The sequence below is a fragment of the Hyperolius riggenbachi genome, chromosome 4, assembly GCF_040937935.1.
Source record: "Hyperolius riggenbachi isolate aHypRig1 chromosome 4, aHypRig1.pri, whole genome shotgun sequence".
NCBI classification, from domain to species: domain Eukaryota; kingdom Metazoa; phylum Chordata; class Amphibia; order Anura; family Hyperoliidae; genus Hyperolius; species Hyperolius riggenbachi.
Window position 1 is genome coordinate 368,201,447 of NC_090649.1, and position 18,524 is coordinate 368,219,970.

The 18,524-nt window shown below is 42.3% G+C and overlaps 1 protein-coding gene across 8 annotated transcripts in view; it reads right to left on the reverse strand.

Moving 5' to 3' along the window:
* Positions 1–18,524, reverse strand: part of STXBP5 (syntaxin binding protein 5) — a 557,868-nt gene that overhangs the window by 108,178 nt on the left and 431,166 nt on the right. The gene's annotated exons all lie outside the window — the stretch shown is intronic.

The following is an 18,524-nucleotide window of genomic DNA, read 5'->3' on the forward strand; positions in this document are numbered from 1 at the left end:
TTGGAAATGAGTATTAGTGGTTCTTGTTTGTGGCCCAGTAACTTAGGGATAAAGGGAGTGTAGCATATTAAAGCTGATTCATACTAGGCCCTCTACCTGTTGAACCAAGAGACGTGCAGAAAGGGAAAATCCTTTCCCATGCTCCCATTCACACAGGTTAATAAGCACTATGTTTGTCACAATTCGGCAAAGTACAAACTCCACCAGTAAGATTTTTTTTTAAACAGTAGATGCATTGCCATTCATCAATGGCATGCATATGCTCAGGGGCAGCATCAGACCCTGCAAAAGACTCTGGGTGGTGCAGCATATGCAAACTGTTGTTGGGTTCATTGCCTATAATACAGTGTTCTGTAGCATATAACCCAAGTACACATAATTTTTGCTAAGGCTGCAGACACTTTTTTCCTATGACAAATAGTGTGCCACACATGCTCCCAATAATTGTTGTCAAACTCGCAGAGAATAGTACTTTTACTAGGAAAAGTACTATTATTGTTGTATTTTATTTTATATACATCCAGTTTTTATTATTAAATAAGTGGTTTGCTTTGTTTGCATAGTGTCTGAGTGGTTGAGTGAAACAGGTTGATTTGCCTGGGGTGCCAAACAGATATGTATATACTATGTATTTTTATAAAGGATGTGACTTTGTTTTTATTTTGTTGCTTTATGTAGATCCCTACACCCCTAAGAGGTTTTAGCTCATCAAGTGGTTTTTTTTTGTTTTTTGTTTTATACACTCTGCTGTGGTCTTGTCAGTGCATCTCCTTGTGCATTTAATCATTTATTAATTTCAGATCAACTCAAAGTTCTATTGTGCAGAGTTCATTAAACTATTTTACTTTTCTTCTGCCCATAGGGACTTAAAGGAAAGTGCTCTCACTCAGACTAGCTGATTTATATAGTCTACACACTGGGAAATTGCTATTGTACTTTCAGGCTGGTTTCACACCAGGACGTTGCGTTAGAGGGGACGTTAAGGTCGCATAACGTGCCCCTAAAGCAACGCCTGGTGGTGTTGGAGCAGGACGCTACCAAGAGCCGCGTTACAAGCAGCTCTTGGTGCGCCTGCTCTGTCGGAGGCACTGCGGAGACCACGTGAGCGGAGCTCTCCGCATCACGTAGTCCCGCCAGCCAATCAGCGGCCGCTCCAAGAAGAAAACACTGCAAGTGCAGTGAATATTAAGTAGCCATGTGCCTGGCTACGTAGCGGCCTCTCCCCGCCTCCTCTCCGCCCCCAAAATAAAAAAAACCCCACCCGTACTGAGCCTGTGCAAGCAGTCTAACGCGTCTCTGCCGCTTAGAAAGTACTGCATGCAGTACGTTGTCTGGTGGCGCAGCGTTACTATGTAACTCAACGTGGGCACTGTGAACAGCCCATTGATTTTTCATTGCTGTGGGGTGGGCTGCTTTACAGGCTGCTCTAACGTGCGCCTGTAACGTCCCACTGTGAAAGCAGCCTCAATGGTGTTATTTAGACTTCTGGAGCAGGCACATAACTGGCTACAAACGCATGCCAATCTAAAAGCAAGCTTGAGCTAAACTTTCCTCATCTTCATCTCATCTCTTCCATGTTCTAAACACCAAAATAACATTATTTACATTTCCCGGCGCAGGCCAGAGCTGCGAAATGTGTGGTCTCTGTGTCATGAGAACTGCCATTTTGCCCTCTGTGAATCCTGAACACCACATTACCTAAATCAGCATGATATACTCCTCCCCATTTACAGAATGCCTTTTTACCATGCCCAGTTCACAAGCAGATTGCGTAAGCAACAAGAAATGTAGAGCAAACTTGCTCTGAAAATGGGCAAGCGAAAAAGAAGACTTCTGCAGCAATCCTTACATTAGAAGGATCAGGCAGCGTCAATAACCACTGCTCCCTGCCGCTCCTACGCCCAAGATCTTCTTCACTTTCACTTCTGTGACCTTTGCAGTCATAATGCTGCACATACAATCTGTGCTCTCCTCAGAGAGCAAAGATCACTGAGTGGCATGGAGGGGGCAGAGAAGAGGAGGGGAGCTGGCAGTGAAGAGCCAGTGAGAAGTCTATGATAGGCGGGGCAGGGGCGTTACGCAGGAGTTCCTCTCCTGCAAGGGACGCCTCTTCCCCATTAGTTTGCTGACAAGCTGCATGTCAGCAAATTCTGGGTGGTCTAGCATGGCACAGGGGGCACTGGGAGCTGCGAGGAGGGAACACAGAGGCATGTGCTTCAGATAGGAACATGCTTCTTTGTCCCTTTTTTACATTTAAAACCGCCTTGGGTACACTTTAAAATAAAGCTTTAATCAATCATGCAATATACCCATTTTTATTTTACCCCTTTTTACAGCCAACCTCAGTATGTACAGTATAAGTGACACAAGCTGCAGCCTGTGATGATCCCTGCTGAATAATGTCTTCTAAAACTGTTCTTACTGCTTCCACAATGGTGAACTGAGACTGTGCATTCAGAACGAGCTCTCAATTTGTGAACACAGAGTCTGAAGTACAGCAATTATTCATTTTTGAAATGTAAATAGTGGCATGGGAGAGCAAGTATTTTAGAACAGCAGCAAAATCTTAAGACGACAAAACATTTCTAAAGTGTTTTTCTTCCATAGGACCCAAACTGCATTATTTTAAGAACAATCAAGTATAAATACACTGACTAACAAAAAAGTACACTTTTTTCTAAGCTATTTTGCTAAAATACATGATTTTTTTTTTTTTACTTTTTAGCCTACAGTTTACCACCAGCTATCCTATGCCAGGCATGGCAGATGAGTCTATTAGCTATAACAACAATGGGATAAACACTACAAGATCTCAATGCAGAGTCTATGCAGTTCACCGGCGGCTTACATGCCTCAGTAGAGAAGTCTTCACAAGATATAGGTTTTATGTGATTAGGCACTCTCTAAATCTCAGAATCTGGAAACTCATGATCATACACAGAACACCAAAATAAACACAAGACACTCCAGGCAAAATCTAAACATTCAACTCATAAAAAGGTAGGAAAGGAAATTGTTATCTTTCCCATAATATCCAATACTTTAGTGACAATACTACACCTTTCCCAGCAGAATCACTGTCATAACCCCTTCCCCCTGAAACCCCCACACAAACCATGTGCCCCGCTAAACATTCCTCGAACACTTACAATACCAGATAATACGGTGAATAATTTGCCATCGTAAAACAGGAGGTATTTGTGATAATTCAGCTTTAAGCGAGCAGCTGTGTTTTCCTACAATGTATTACACCTGAATATGAAAAAATCCTCTCTTTATGCCCCTGGAGCCAAGCTATGCAAATTACACTCTGTTGCTTTTTAGTAGGAGGGCTTTTTGGTCTCTATCAGCCCCTTATACTTACCTAGTGGTTCTGGGTCACCATGGGTAGTCTGTAATACCAGATAAGTGCCATAATGCTCTGCTCTCAGTAGTGCATACTGAATGCATATCACTGAAGCCATAATTCCATGCCCTATCCGCCAACTAGTGCAACCGTGATATCCTTTCCCATGAGTGTATTTAGGAGAAAATCAACAGCTACATTAAGGAAAAGTTTTATTATAAGTGATGAGGATGATTAAAAAATTCTAATTAGACAACTGAAAAAGTTTTCTATATACTCAGGAAGGGGAATTGCTCTATTCCCTATATCGGTAAAGTATTCAATTGTATGTGGAAGAATGCATAGAACCAAGAAAAAAAAAAAGACAACAAAAAACTTGTGAACTATTTTGGTATCCAACATGCCCTTTCCAGGCTTGTAAAGGGGATGCTGAGCTCAGAGATAATGTGTTTCAGTTTTATGAAGATGATGAGCACAGCAGGGCTTGCCTTGGAGGAAAGAACTGCATTTTCTGTTGAAGACGGTAAAGGTAAAAGTGTTTTGAAACAGACGACTGATACTGTGTGTTCTCAGAGAGCTGTGCAAAGAACACAAGCGTTTTAAACTTAGTAATACGATTCACTCTCTAAGTTTGCTTCGGAGACCTAAATAGCATAACATTTCTGGAGCAAGCAGGACACACTCTGCATTTGCCTCAATATGCAGAATTTGAAGTTGATGTCTAGACACAAGAATCCTATGCATACTGTTTGGAGAGTTTATCAACATTACTTTGGTATGTACCCAATTTGAATGTCTCTGCTCGCCAAGTAACCCTTGATATACTGTAGGAGAGATTATCTCAAGTCCACCTTGTCACAGATATATTTAATAGTGTTGCACAGTATTTGTTTCTAAACAGTTTGCAGGCATTTACTGTTTATATATAGCTAAAATACTAATTTGGCAGTGTATTTTATATAGGATTATTTTCTAAAACTCTAAATTTGTTATACTTAATTAACTACATCAAGTCAAAGTATCCTATGAACCCATCAAAAGCACCCCCTGGGGTGTGTGGTACACGGGTTGAGAACCTAGGCCTCTAGGATCACAAAATCCATGATCACACAAACTCTCTCTCCATACACAATCACAAAGAACAGAGATGACCAATGGGATTTCCTTTGTTTAAGGATTTCCTTAACCATTTAAAGAGGAACTCCAGTGAAAATAATGTAATAAAAAGAAGCTTCATTTTTACAATAATTATGTATAAATGATTTAGCCAGTGTTTGCCCGTTGTAAAATCTTTTAAATCCCTGATTTACATGGTGACATTTTTACTGTTGGCAGATGATGCAGCTGCTGCATGTTTTTTTTGACAGTTGGAAACAGCTGTAAACAGCTATTTCCCACAATGCAACAAGGTTCACAGTCAGGAAACTGCCAGGAGTACCATGGTCCTCAAAGTTTCTTGTGGGAGGGGTTTCACCACAATATCAGTCATACAGCACCCCCTGATGGTCTGTTTGTGAAAAGTAATAGATTTCTCATGTAAAAGGGGGTATCAGCTACTGATTGGGATAAAGTTCAATTCTTGGTCGGAATTTCTCTTTAAGTACCAGCAGTCTCTGCCCACTTAAGGACCAGAGACCGCTGGGTACAATACCGACGGAATCCCGACAAATCGCCCCGCATATCTGCCGCAACCGCCGCATGCCGGGATCCTCCTGACATAGACTCTGCCATCTCTTTGACGCCAGAGTCATGTGAGCCAGTCAGGAGCCGCTTTCATTGGCTCCTGACCATGTCTATCAATGTAAGCCAATGGGTATGGCTTACATCGATAGACATGGCCAGGAGCCAATGAAATCGGCTACTCACCGGCTCACATGGCTCTGCCGCCATAGAGACAGGCAGAGCCAGTGAGCCTTTGGCGAGAGATGGGTTTGAGCAGCGCGATCGGCGGGGAGCAACGGAAACGGCAGATGTGCGCTGCGGGTGGTAATTGAAATCTATTATTTTTGTCCACAAAAAAACAAAAAACAAACCAACACATAAATGAAACCCCTATTAACCTCTTTCTGGCCCCAAAGTTACTATACTAAAGTATTACTATAAATGCATATAAATACAAAATACATAAATTGTTACGTTGGGGACTTCGCTTTTTAAATACGTAGGCCATGAGGGTATATTATTTTTTCCTTTTTTTTTTGCAATAAGGGATTGTAACTAAAAAAAAAAAAAATACAAAACGGAAAAATACACCTTTAATTCCATATAAAATATTGTTGCCATACATTGTACTAGGGACATAATTTAAATGTTGTAATAACCAGGAAAAATGGGCAAATAAAATGTGTGGGTTTTAATTACAGTAGCACTTTTTATTTTTTATTTTTATATTTAAAGTTCTATTAGAACAGGTTCAGTAATTATACAAACAGATCCAGTGTGCAAATATTAAAAAAATGCATAACAGTAAAGACATCAACCAAGATATCAGTAAAGCATATTGTTCTTAGAAAGAAGTTATTCAACACATGCTAATATATTATAAACAAGTTATTACCCAAGACTTCACAATTCCTTTTACAGTGCCTATATGTAAACCAAAACTATCATAACAGAACCCAATTAAGCTTAATACCACCCAATAGAAAGGAGAGGGTGTCAACTAAGACACTCCTCTCCTAACCCCGTAGATTAAAGGAAGGATAGAGAAAGAAGAAAGAAAGAGAGGAAAGGAACTAAGAGAGAAACTAGAGAGAGGTCAACCATGAGGCCAGAGACCAATTATTTAATGAAAACAGAGCTCATATTTAAAAGGATATATCACCTCATACCCTGGTGAATATATGCATTTTATCTTGATTAGTCGTCAAATATTCTAAATTATAAACATATTTTATTCTAGCCTGGAGTTCCACCATAGCAGGGGGGTGAACATCCTTCCAACGCTTGGAGATCAGGCAACGAGCTGCTGATAGGAAATGGTTTATTAATCTAGATGAGGAGCTTTTGATTTTAGGCAGGGGTTTGGCGAGTAAACAGATCCATGGATCAGGGGGACCTCAATAGCAATTTTTATTTTTAAGTGTAACTGTCGGGCATGAAATAAAAAAATCAATTCTATATCTTTATCTGGTAAACAAGTAATAAGGATTCTAACCAGGCAATCCAAAATTTAAAAATCACCAATTCTTTTCTTGTTAATAAATGATCATTCCCCAGTTTACCTGACTCTTATTTGGTACATTGCCGCACAAAGGAAGTTGCAGGACATGCTGAGTAATCTTTTTTTTGCTTCTTTACTTTAACCTCAGACTTAACTAATGCAGCCTGATTATCTGAAGCCTTTTTCCCTCCCACACCTCTGTTCCTCTCTGATTGGTCAATATTTCGTATGCTGAGACAATGCATTTTCTACTGCAGAGCTGAGTGGGAGTGCCTTAAGACTTGGAGGAAGGCAGGCAATGCATATACAATCAAGCAGAGGAGATTAGGGAAGAAATTACATCAGGATTGGCTTCTAGATAGACACAGTTAAAATGGAGAATCCTAAGAAGGATTTTTTCTCTTTTTTTACTGCAGAAAAAACACTAAAATCAAAACGTGGACAGTGCAATACATACGGGGGTTGGACAAAATAATGGAAACACCTTTTTGGCATCATAATCTTTGAACATGTTTTAAGCAATCAAAAGTTGACATTTGTTAATTTTTTTTTGTTTATAATTTTTGTTACTAGGCCTAAGGCCCGTTTAAAAACGGGCGCTAGGCTGTGGCCATAACCCCTCCCCAGCACTTTTCTCTATCTTTTTGGCTTAGCCGCATATGCACTTGCACCACGCGTGCGTGCCCGCCGCACCCGTGGCCGCCATGCATGCATGCACACTCACAGGCCCGCCCCCCTTCGGGACCCGTCCTCCACCGCCGCCCATCATTCCCCCCAGCTCTCTTGAGTGTCTCTGCATCCGTCCCTGCACATGCGCAGTGCAAAGAAGCACTGACACAGGGACAAAACAGAACGCAGAGACACAGGGAAATTGTTTATAGAGATTTGATATGTTTAATTAAAATAATTGGTTTTTTTTACAGATATTTAAACCAAAGTTGGTTATAATTTATAAAAATGGCAGATCTCTCAGACTTTCAAAGAGGCCAAATTCTTGGTGCTTGTATGGCAGGAGCTACTGTAACAGAAACTGCCCGAATGCTTGGCATTTCAAGAGGTACTGTCTCAAAAGTAATGACTGCCTTTGAAAGAGAAGAAAAAACATCCTCGGCAAAGCACAGTTGTGGCTGAAAGTCGAAGTTGTCTGAGAGAGACCGTCGGACTCTAAATCGAATTGTTAGAAAAGCTTGCAAGACCAAGGCTCCTAAAATCACCGCAGAGTTAAATGAACACCTACAGAACCCAGTTTCCACAAAAACTGTTCGTCGGGACCTGCACAAATCTAGATTCCACGGAAGAACTGCAATTAAAAAACCTCTGCTCTCATAGACAAATGTTTCAAAGCGTTCAGAGTGGTGTAGAAACCACCAGAATTGTTCCTTCGAGCAGTGGAAAAATGTGATTTTCTCTGACAAATCATCGTTTACCTTATTTCCGACCTCTGGCCAAGTGTACGTTTAAAGACTGCCGAAAGAAGCGTTTCATCCAGACTGCCTTCTCCCAACCGTAAAACTGGGCGGGGGTTCTGTAATGATCTGGGGTGCTATTTCTTGGAAATCCATGGGCCAATGATTTCCCTTCATGGAAGAATTAACAGCCGAGACTATTTAGGAATATTGGGCAACCAAGTTCATCCTATGCTTCAAGAACGGTTTCCGGAGAGAAATGCCATCTTTCAAGATGATAATGCCCCACTCCATACAGCTAGAATCGTTAAAGAATGGCACGAGAAACATTCTAATGAAGTTGAGCATCTCATCTGGCCACCACAATCTCCAGACCTCAACATTATTGAGCATTTATGGTCGTTATTAGAGATTCAAGTAAGAAGTCGTTTTCCGCCGCCATCGTCTCTAAAAGAACTGGAGGGTGTTTTAACTGAAGAATAGGCTCAAATTTCTTTGGAAACAATTCACAATTTGTATGAATCAGTACCTCAGAGAATTGAGGCTGTAAGGTGGACCTACACCATATTAAAATATATTTTGTTGATTTTCAAGGTGTTTCCATTATTTTGTCCAACCCCTGTATGTTGTTATGTAAATAGAGCAAGATTTATCTACTTATGTATGTGGGTTTTTTTCTGAGATCGTATGGCTGACAGCTCCTCTTTAACCACTTGAAGACTGCAGTGCTAAACCCCCCTAAAGACCAGGCCATTTTTTACAATTCAGACCACTGCAGTTATAACTGTTTATTGCTCGGTTATACAATTTACCACCCAAACAAATTTTAGGTCTTTTTCTTCTCACTAGCATGGCTTTCTTTTGGTGCTATTTCATTGCTGCTGCGATTTTTCGTTTTTATTATTTTCATCAAAAAATACAGGTATTTTGTCAAAAAAATGATTTTTTTAACTTTCTGTGCTGACGTTTTTCAAATAAAGTAAAATTTCTATATACATTTTTGTCCAAATTTATTGTGCTACATGTCTTTGATAAAAAAAATCCAATAAGTGTATATTTATTGGTTTGGATAAAAGTTATAGCGTTTACAAACTATGGTGCAAAAAGTGAATTTTCCCATTTTGAAGCATCTCTGACTTTTCTGAGCACCTGTCAGGGTTCATGAGGTGCTAAAATTCCACGATAGTATAAATACCCCCCAAATGACCCCATTTTGGAAAGAAGACATCCCAAAGTATTCACTAAGAGGCATGGTGAGTTCAGAGAAGATTTTATTTTTTGTCACAAGTTAAAAGGAAAATGTCACTTTGTGACAAAAAAAAAAAAAAAGTTTCCATTTCTGCTAACTTGTGACAAAAAAAAAAAAAGAAATCTGCCACAGACTCACCATGCCCCTCTCTGAATACTTTGGGATGTCTACTTTCCAAAATGGGGTCATTTGTGGGGTGTTTACTGTCCTGGCATTTTGGGGGCTGCCAAATTGTAAGCACCCCTGTAAAGCCTAAAGGTGCTCATAGGACTTTGGGCCCCTTAGCGCACCTAGGCTGCAAAAAAAGTGTCACACATGTGGTATCGCCGTACTCAGGAGAAATAGTATAATGTGTTTTGGGGTGTATTTTTACACATACCCATGCTGGGTGGGAAAAATATCTCTGTAAATGAGATTTTTTTGATTTTTTTTTTTTACACACAATTGTCCATTTACAAAGATATTTCTCCCACCCAGCATAGGTATGTGTAAAAATACACCCCAAAACACATACTACTTCTCCCGAGTACAGTGATACCACATGTGTGGCACTTTTTTGCACCCTAACTGCGCTAAGGGGCCCAAAGTCCAATGAGTACCTTTAGGATTTCACAGGTCATTTTGCGGCATTTGGTTTCCAGACTACTCCTCACGGTTTAGGGCCCCTAAAATGCCAGGGCAGTATAGGAACACCACAAATGACCCCATTATAGAAAGAAGACACCCAAAGGTATTCCGTTAGGAGTATGGTGAGTTCATAGAAGATTTTATTTTTTGTCACAAGTTAGCGGAAAATGACACTTTGTGAAAAAAACAATAAAAATACTCCTAACTGAATACCTTGGGGTGTCTTCTTTCTAAAATGGGGTAATTTGTGGGGTTCCTATACTGTCCTGGCATTTTAGGGGCCCTAAACCGTGAGGAGTAGTCTTGAAACCAAATTTCTCAAAATGACCTGTGAAATCATAAAGGTACTCATTGGACTTTGGGACCCTTAGCGCAGTTAGGGTGCAAAAAAGTGCCACACATGTGGTATCCCAAAACTCAGGAGAAGTAGTATAATGTGTTTTGCGGTGTATTTTTACACATACCCATGCTGGGTGGGAGAAATAGCTCTGTAAATGGACACACGTGTGTGTAAAAAAAAATGGAAAACGTTGTCATTTAAAGAGATATTTCTCCCACCCAGCATGGGTATGTGTGAAAAGACACCCCAAAACACATTATACTACTTCTCCTGAGTACAGGGATACCACACGTGTGACATCTTTTTGCAGCCTAGCTGTGCAAAGGGGCCCACAGTCTAATGAGTACCTTTAGGATTTCACAGGTCAATTTTACTCATTTGTTTTCCAGACTACACCTCACGGTTTAGGGCCCCTAAAATGCCAGGGAAGTATAGGAACCCCACAAGTGACCCGATTTTGGAAAGAAGACACCCCAAGGTATTACATGAAGGGTTTGAGGAGTTCATAGAATATTTTATTTTTTGACACAAGTTAGTGGATATGGATTTTTTTAGGTTTTTTCTCACAAAGCGTCATTTTCCACTAACTTGTGACAAAAAATAAAATTTTCTATGAACTCACCATACCCCTCACGGAATACCTTGGGGTGTCTTCTTTCCAAAATGGGGTCACTTGTGGGGTTCCTATACTGCCTTGGCATTTTAGGGGCCCTAAACTGTAAGGAGTAGTCTGGAAACCAAATAATTAAAATTGACCTGTGAAACTCTAAAGGTACTCATTGGACTTTGGGCTCCTTTGCACAGCTAGGCGGCAAAAAAAGTGTCACACGTGTGGTATAGCTGTACTCAGGAATAGTAGTATAATGTGTTTTGGGGTGTATTTTCACACATAACCAATCCTGTGCGTGAGAAATATCTCTGTAAATGACAATTTTTTCAATTTTTTTACACTAAATTGTCATTTACAGAGATATTTCTCCCACCCAGCATGGGTATGTGTGGAAAGACACCCCAAAACACATTATACTACTACTCATGAGAATGGCAATACCACATATGTGACACTTTTTTGCAGGCTAGCTGCGAAAACTTGCCCAAAGTCCAATGAGCACCTTTAGGCTTTACAGGGGTGCTCACAATTTAGGTCCCCACCAAACAATTCCAGAACAATAAAAACACCCCAGAAATGACCCCATTTTGGAAAGAAGAGACCCTAAGGTATCCACAAGGGGCATAGTGAGTTCATATAAAATTTTAATTTTTGTCACAAGTTAGTGGAAAATGACACTTGTGGGAAAAAAATAAAAAAATCCATTTCTGCTAACTTATGACAAAAAAATAAAATCTTCTATGAACTCACCATGCCCCTCAGCGAATACCTTGGGGTGTCTTCTTTCCAAAATTGGGTCACTTGTGGGGGTCTGTCCTGGCATTTTAGCGTCTCCACAATCATTACATGTATGGCCAGTATTAGGAGTTTCTGCTATACTCCTTATATTGGGCATACGGGTGATGCACTTTTTGCTCCATAAAAGGAAAAATGAACGGCAAAGATTCTCACATTCGCATTGATCAATGTGGATGAGAAAATATTTGCCGAAATATGTGAAAAAAGAGGGGGGCATGGCGTTTGCCAGGACATAGGAGCACCGCCCACAACATTTTCCAAACCCACTTTGCTCCTATGCAAACCCGATTAATCCATTCACATCGATCGATGTGGATGAAAAAACCTTTGCCAGTTTTGATACAAAGTGCTTGCCAAAGCATAGGAGCTCCAACACCGCCCCTCAGCTCATATGCCTTGGCAAACGTATCTTACTGCGGAGGAGAAATCTCTTCTTGCAGCGCTGCATGCACCGACTTGTGTGTAATCTGACAGACACGCAATGCTTCTGTCAGGATGCACCATCAGTGCTGCAGCTGGTTGGTCGATCAGTCGTTCGCTCGGTCCACCTGGAAGGGTAAAGGATGGAAAGAGAGAGAGAAAAAAACATACAAAAAAAAAAAGCAAGCAGCAATGCAAGAAATTCATTAACATTAACTTTCGTAAACTTTATTAAACCTTTTTAACCAAACAATAACATTTGGAACTGTTGCTTACCCCTTTATTTATTTTTTTTTTTTTAACTTACCTTCCGAGGACAAACTTCTCCTTCCCCATGGGACAGTGTGCAAAGCGCAAATCGCACAGAGATGTAGCAAAGCACACTATGCACTTTGTCCCAAGTGAAAGGAGAGGTTTCTGGCAGCCCTGTGTATTTGGGTCTCTCAAAAGCAGATGTCTGGTTTCACACACAGGAGCCACACAGTAGCGTAGGTATGCACTAGCTTTAAGTCGAACACTTCCGGCGTAAGGGGGGACCGCAAAGTGGGACTTTCGCTAGGCAATATGCTGCAACACATCGCTCCAGTGTGAAAAAGCCTTGAGAGACTACTACCGCGTCTCACGTTCCCTACTCCAATAGCGAATGTGTTCGTGGAACTTTTCAAAAACACTCCCCTATGCATAAGGCAGGCTGGTCAGGACAGTAGGGACAATAAAAAGTGGTGTCACGCCTCATTCCATCCCTTTTACAGACACGACAATGTTTTCTTGGGGTGCGTTGACCTGGGGTACTCGGAAAGACATAAGCATAGTGTCTTTCATGTAGCCGGCTAACTACATTAGGGGGATTGGCCACGGCCCCTCCTGGATACAGGAGTTCCGAAATGACTTCTTCCTGAAATGTAAGGAAAGATCCTGTTCTCCCAGCCTTACTGTAGAGAACAAAGCTGTTGTACATTGCCAATTGAATCAAGTAAATAGCCACTTTCTTATACCAGCAGCTGGTCCTTCGGGAAACTAAATAGGGAGCCAACATCTGGTCATTGAAGTCCACCCGTCCCATGTTTAAATTATAGTCATGGATGGCGAGGGGTTTCTCAACAACCTCAGTTGCTCGCTGAATTTGGACTGTCGTGTCTCTGTGAATGGTCGACAGAAGGTAAACGTCCCTCTTGTCCTTCCATTTCACTGCAAGAAGGTCGTCATTACACAAGGCAGCCCTCTCCCCCCGTGCAAGTCGGGTAGCAGTGAGCCATTGGGGGAAGCCATTGGGGGAAGCCCCGGCGACTAGGCCGCACGGTGCCACAGCAGGGAATTCCGAGCATCTTCAAATGCTGATAGAGGGCCACACTTGTGTAGTAGTTGTCCACATAGAGATGGTACCCCTTGTGGAATAAGGGTGACACCAAGACCCACACAATCTTGCCACTGCACCCCAGGTAGTCAGGGTATCCGACCGGCTCCAATTTTGTGTCTTTTCCCTCATAGACCCTAAAGCAATATTTATAGCCTGTGGTCCTTTCACAGAGCTTATACAGCTTGACCCCATACCGGGCACGCTTGGTTGGGATGTACTGCTTAATGCCAAGGCGCCCGGTAAAATGTATGAGGGACTCGTCTATACAGATGTTCTGTTCAGGGGTGTAAGCATCTGCAAATTTGGATGACAGGTGGTCTATGAGGGGCTGAAATTTGTGGAGCCGGTCATAATCAGTGTGGCCTCTTTCATGACAGGTTGTATCATCATTGAAGTGCAGGAAGCGCAAGATGTCCTCAAAACGTAACCTGGACATGGCAGCAGAGTACATGGGCATGTGATGTATTTGGTGCGTAGACCAATAGGACCGCAATACATTTTATTTTAGTTAGACCCATGTTAAGGAGAAGGCCCAAAAAGATTCTAAATTCGGAAACTGTGACCTGTTTCCACCGAAAAGGCTGGGCATGGGAGCTGTATGGATTGGCGGTGATAAATTGTGTGGCCTTACGGTTGGTCTCTGCCATGACGTAGAGATCCTCGGTGAAGATCAGATGAAAAGCGTCTAGGGCCGATCCTAGATGATCTGTCTCCACCTGGACTCCAGACTGGGCGGTGAAAGGGGGCACTACGGGTGCGGCGGAATCAGGGAACTTCCAATGAGGGTTTGCCAGCACCTCTGGGAGCCTAGGGGTACTACGGGCCTGTGTTTCTGGTGGCTGCAACTGGGGTCTTACTGCACGTACCACCGAACCAGTTTCAAAGGCCATGCTGGTGCTCGCCACTTCACCAGGGTCTACGGCAGTACTGCTTTCAAGTCCAGGATGTGCTGCGCTGTTGGTGCATGCCTCATCATCAAAATCTGGATCAGCGCTAGCACCACTCTGCTGCCCTTGAGGTTGATCCTGCGCAACCTGCGGTCCACTGACATGGGGTCGGGTACGCCTGACGCTAACAGGCACCACAACCTCGTCATCAAAACTATCGGTCAGAGAGTCACTGTCCTCTACAGGTTCAAATTCTGAGCCAGATGATTCGTTGGATGAGAAGTCCCAATCACTCTCATACGACTCGGCCATAATACTGTAGGCCTCTTGCAGTGAATACAGCTTTTTGCCATTTTGGGCTGCTAAATTTAGGGGGTATTCCTCTGAGACTACCCAGGAAAAAATGCACCTGTCTAGCAAATGGGAGTATATGTTAAGTAAACAGCTGCGATCGCCCAGTTTTGATTAAAAAAAAAAAAAAAAATCAAAAAAATCTTTATAGCGTCGCAGCTATTGTTTTGGTTTTTTGCAGTGATCAGAAAACAAAAATTTCTTTCACTTGGGGCAGGCTAAACGCAAGTGCGGCAGAACGATCAGGCCTGATCAGGCAAACACTGCATTTTTAGTGGAGCCTACTCTAAGGTGACCCTAATGTACTTATATAGATCTGACTGCGATCAGTACTGATCACTTACAAATACTATAAAGTTCCAATGCTGATTAGCGACAGTGATGACGCTAATCAGTGACTTATTAGTGATTGCGGTGTAGTAGGCTGGGCGCTAACTACCTAACAAAGTGGCTTAGCTAACTCACTGGCCAAAAAACAGTGCACAGGCAATAGATGTCACTCAGATCTCACTCAGACCTCGATCAGAGCTATGACAGGCGACCAGATATCAATCACAGTGCCGCTGTCAGATGCCAACCAATGTAAACAGCAATTGAAATCACAGGGCAATCACAGATGATCAAAAACCAATCACTAATCAGATTCCAAAAATCAGTGCACAGACAATAGATGTCACTCAGACCTCGATCAGAGCTGTGACAGGCGATCAGATATCAATCACTGAGCAGCTGTCAGATGCCAACCAATGTAAACAGCAAATTCAAAACATAGGGCAATCACAGATGATCAATAACCAATCACAATGCAATCAATCAATCAGATGTAAAAAAACTGGCAATAGATGTCACTCACAGGCAAAAGATGTCACTCACGTCACTCAGACCTCGATCAGAGCTGTGACAGGCGACCAGATGACACTCAGACCTCAGTTAGACGCCTTGGCAGGGCAGTGAGGGGGGCTGTAGGGGGTGATCAGCGGCGATCGGCGGGGAAAACAAGCAGGATCAGCGTGGCTATGTTAGGAGCAGGGCTGCCGTCCTCTCTCCTGGTGGTCCCGGAACGCTGTGACCAGGAGAGGAGGAGGCAGCCAGTATAATACACGTTGTTTACATAACGTGTATTATATGCTTGGGATAGGACTATTTGAAAGATCGCAGCCCGCCGGCGCTGCTAATTGGCCGCAAGGGATGCCGGGCGATGTGCGCGCGCATGTGCGCGATCGCCCGCATTTTAGATAGAAAGGACCTTACGCCAATCGGCCTTAGGCGGTCCTGGGGCCGCCGCCGCGGCCACGCCCATTGGCGTGACGCGGGCGGCAGGTGGTTAAAACGTTAATGGCTGGAAACTAAAAGTTAAAGATTTTTTCCTCTTATTCCCTATAAAATAAAATAATTCTTAGCAAAAAATACCACCCCAAAAAACACCTATTGGTGGTTAAAAAAACAAGATATGGATCATTTTGTTGTGATAAGTAGTGATAAAGTTATGGGCAAATAAATGGCAGGAGCGCTGAAATGTGCAAATTGCTCTGGTCCATAAGGAGAAAGATCCCTTCGTGGTGAAGTGGCTAAGCAACTCATAAGCAAGAAAATACTCAAATAAGTGTGATATTACTTCATTACTTTTTACTTTTTTCAATTTTTAGGTGCTGAAAAGGTTATTATTCAGCCAAAATGAAACTGAGCTTCTTGGATAAAACGCAGGAGAAATGTTAAATGATTAATTGAATAGGAACCATGTAGTCCAACATGAAGTGTAAGCCTTTATTTAGGATACTGATCCAAATACTTTACACTCTTCCGTTGTATACTTCAGGAGGGGTGAAAGCAAGTGCCAGATCGCCTTTATGAGTGACCAATGATCTAGCAAAAAAAGCTCTTCAATGAATACCAAATAGGAAGGAATTTTGCTCTTAACATTATCAAAGTCAACTACTGATCTGATGGTGCAGCCAGTCAGAATGATTATTACAATTAAAGCTCTCTATTCTGGCAAAAAGATTTGAACTGTTCCTTACTTTGTGACAACGGCAATCTGCACATCCCCAAAATAATAGCTGGCCAATTAAATATCATGCTTACTACAACTGGAGCTTGCAACCCTTCGTTCTGTTTCATGGGCTCTAGACAGTGAGACCAGCTATTACAGATCAACACACCTTTGCTCCAAAGTGCAAATGTCGACCATGTAGTTCATACACTAGATCCCAGGAGAAGGTTTCCATTTCCAGTATTGCCAATGGGGTTCCCAGTATAAGTTAGCGTTATGCACTTTTCACCTGCAAATAAAATAAGGGTTGGGGAGATGACAGCACTTGCTACTTGTTTAGCACACTGTATGCGTCTCAATCTGCGCCAAACCTGGGGGTGATCATGGATGGAAAGGAGGTATTCAGCCGATAAGAGGGTGGTGAAGGAGTGAGGACAGCTTTCTCTCCAGGAAGTGTGTGCTGTCAATTCAACAGGAATCAAAGCTATAGGACCCAGTCATGCTGGTATGCTAAAAAAATATTTACCGCAAAAAGTATTGACATGCAACGCAAGAGACATTGACCCATATGCAATTCACTTTTCTCCTAGGAGATATTTTTTCATCTTCAATTTAAAATAACTTTTCAGCACTTTGCAATGCAACGGAAAAAAACTACCAAAAAGTAAGTAAAAAAGTACTACCAAAATATTACCTAGGAGAAAACTCAGGAAAAAAAAGTTAATTGCATATGGGCCTTGTAAACTGCAAATTCAGAATCAGCTTTATTCGGTAATATTACTTTCATATACACTTAAAAATGTAAAGCTTTACTATAGGATGTTAAACATTTATGTTAATAAACTTTTCCAAGCTTAAGGCTGCTTACACACCAAGACGTTACAGGCGCACGTTAGTGCGCCTGTAACGCTCCCCCAACGCACAGCAATGTAACACAAGTGGGCTGTTCACACAGCCCACGTTGCGTTACATGTAACGCTGCACGTTCGGTGCAAAGTGCAGCATGCTACGGCGTTGGAGCGGCTATAGCCGCGTTAGACTGTTTGCACATGCGCAGTGGGGGGCGGAGAGGAGGCGGGGAGAGCCAGCTACAGTAGCCGCGCACATGGCTACTTAATATTCACTGCACTGGCGGTAGCTGATTGGCCGGCGGGACCACGTGATGCGGAGTGTCTCGCTCCGCATCACGTGGTCCCGCTGGCCAATCAGCGCCACTCTGGGAGACATTATAGGAATCGAGCCGCCGAACGCGGCTCACTCTACCGTCGGCTTTTGCAGCACCATACGTTGTGTTAGGTGCACGTTATGCGACCTTAACGTGGCACCTAACACAACGTCTTGGTGTGCAAGAAGCCTAAAACTAAACATTAAAGTTGAAAGACAGCTTGACACCAATCTGTCCACATAACTAGTCAAAAAGCTAAAACTTTTCTTGACAGTATCACTGACCAAAGCATAAATGACACTGTACTTTCCTGAAAGTCAACTTTTAACTTTTTATGCAGTTACTCAGCAGAACTGCCAGGCATCTCAAATGGGAGCACAGCCTAATGCTTCATACACACTTGAGATACAAGTCTTTGGAAAAGGCAAGATTACAGACCAATCTTACCACCCTTCATGTAGTATGAGAGCCATACTCTACACAGTCTATTCTATGGAGCTGCACTCCCCATCAGATAAAATCTTTGCAAGATGCTGCACACAAAGATGCCCGTACACACTCAAAAGATCATTATCCGCAAAAGATCTCTTCCTGCAAAATATCCATTCCTGCAAAATGCATTCATAGTGTATGAGATCTGCAGATCATCATACACACTTGGTTTAACAGACTTCATCTGCATATCTGGCAATCATCTGCAGATCTGAAAATCCATCCTGGTGGATCTGATCTGCAGATGATCTGCAGATGATTGTCTGTTAAACCAAGTGTGTATGATGATCTGCAGATCTCAGACTATGAATGCATTTTGCAGG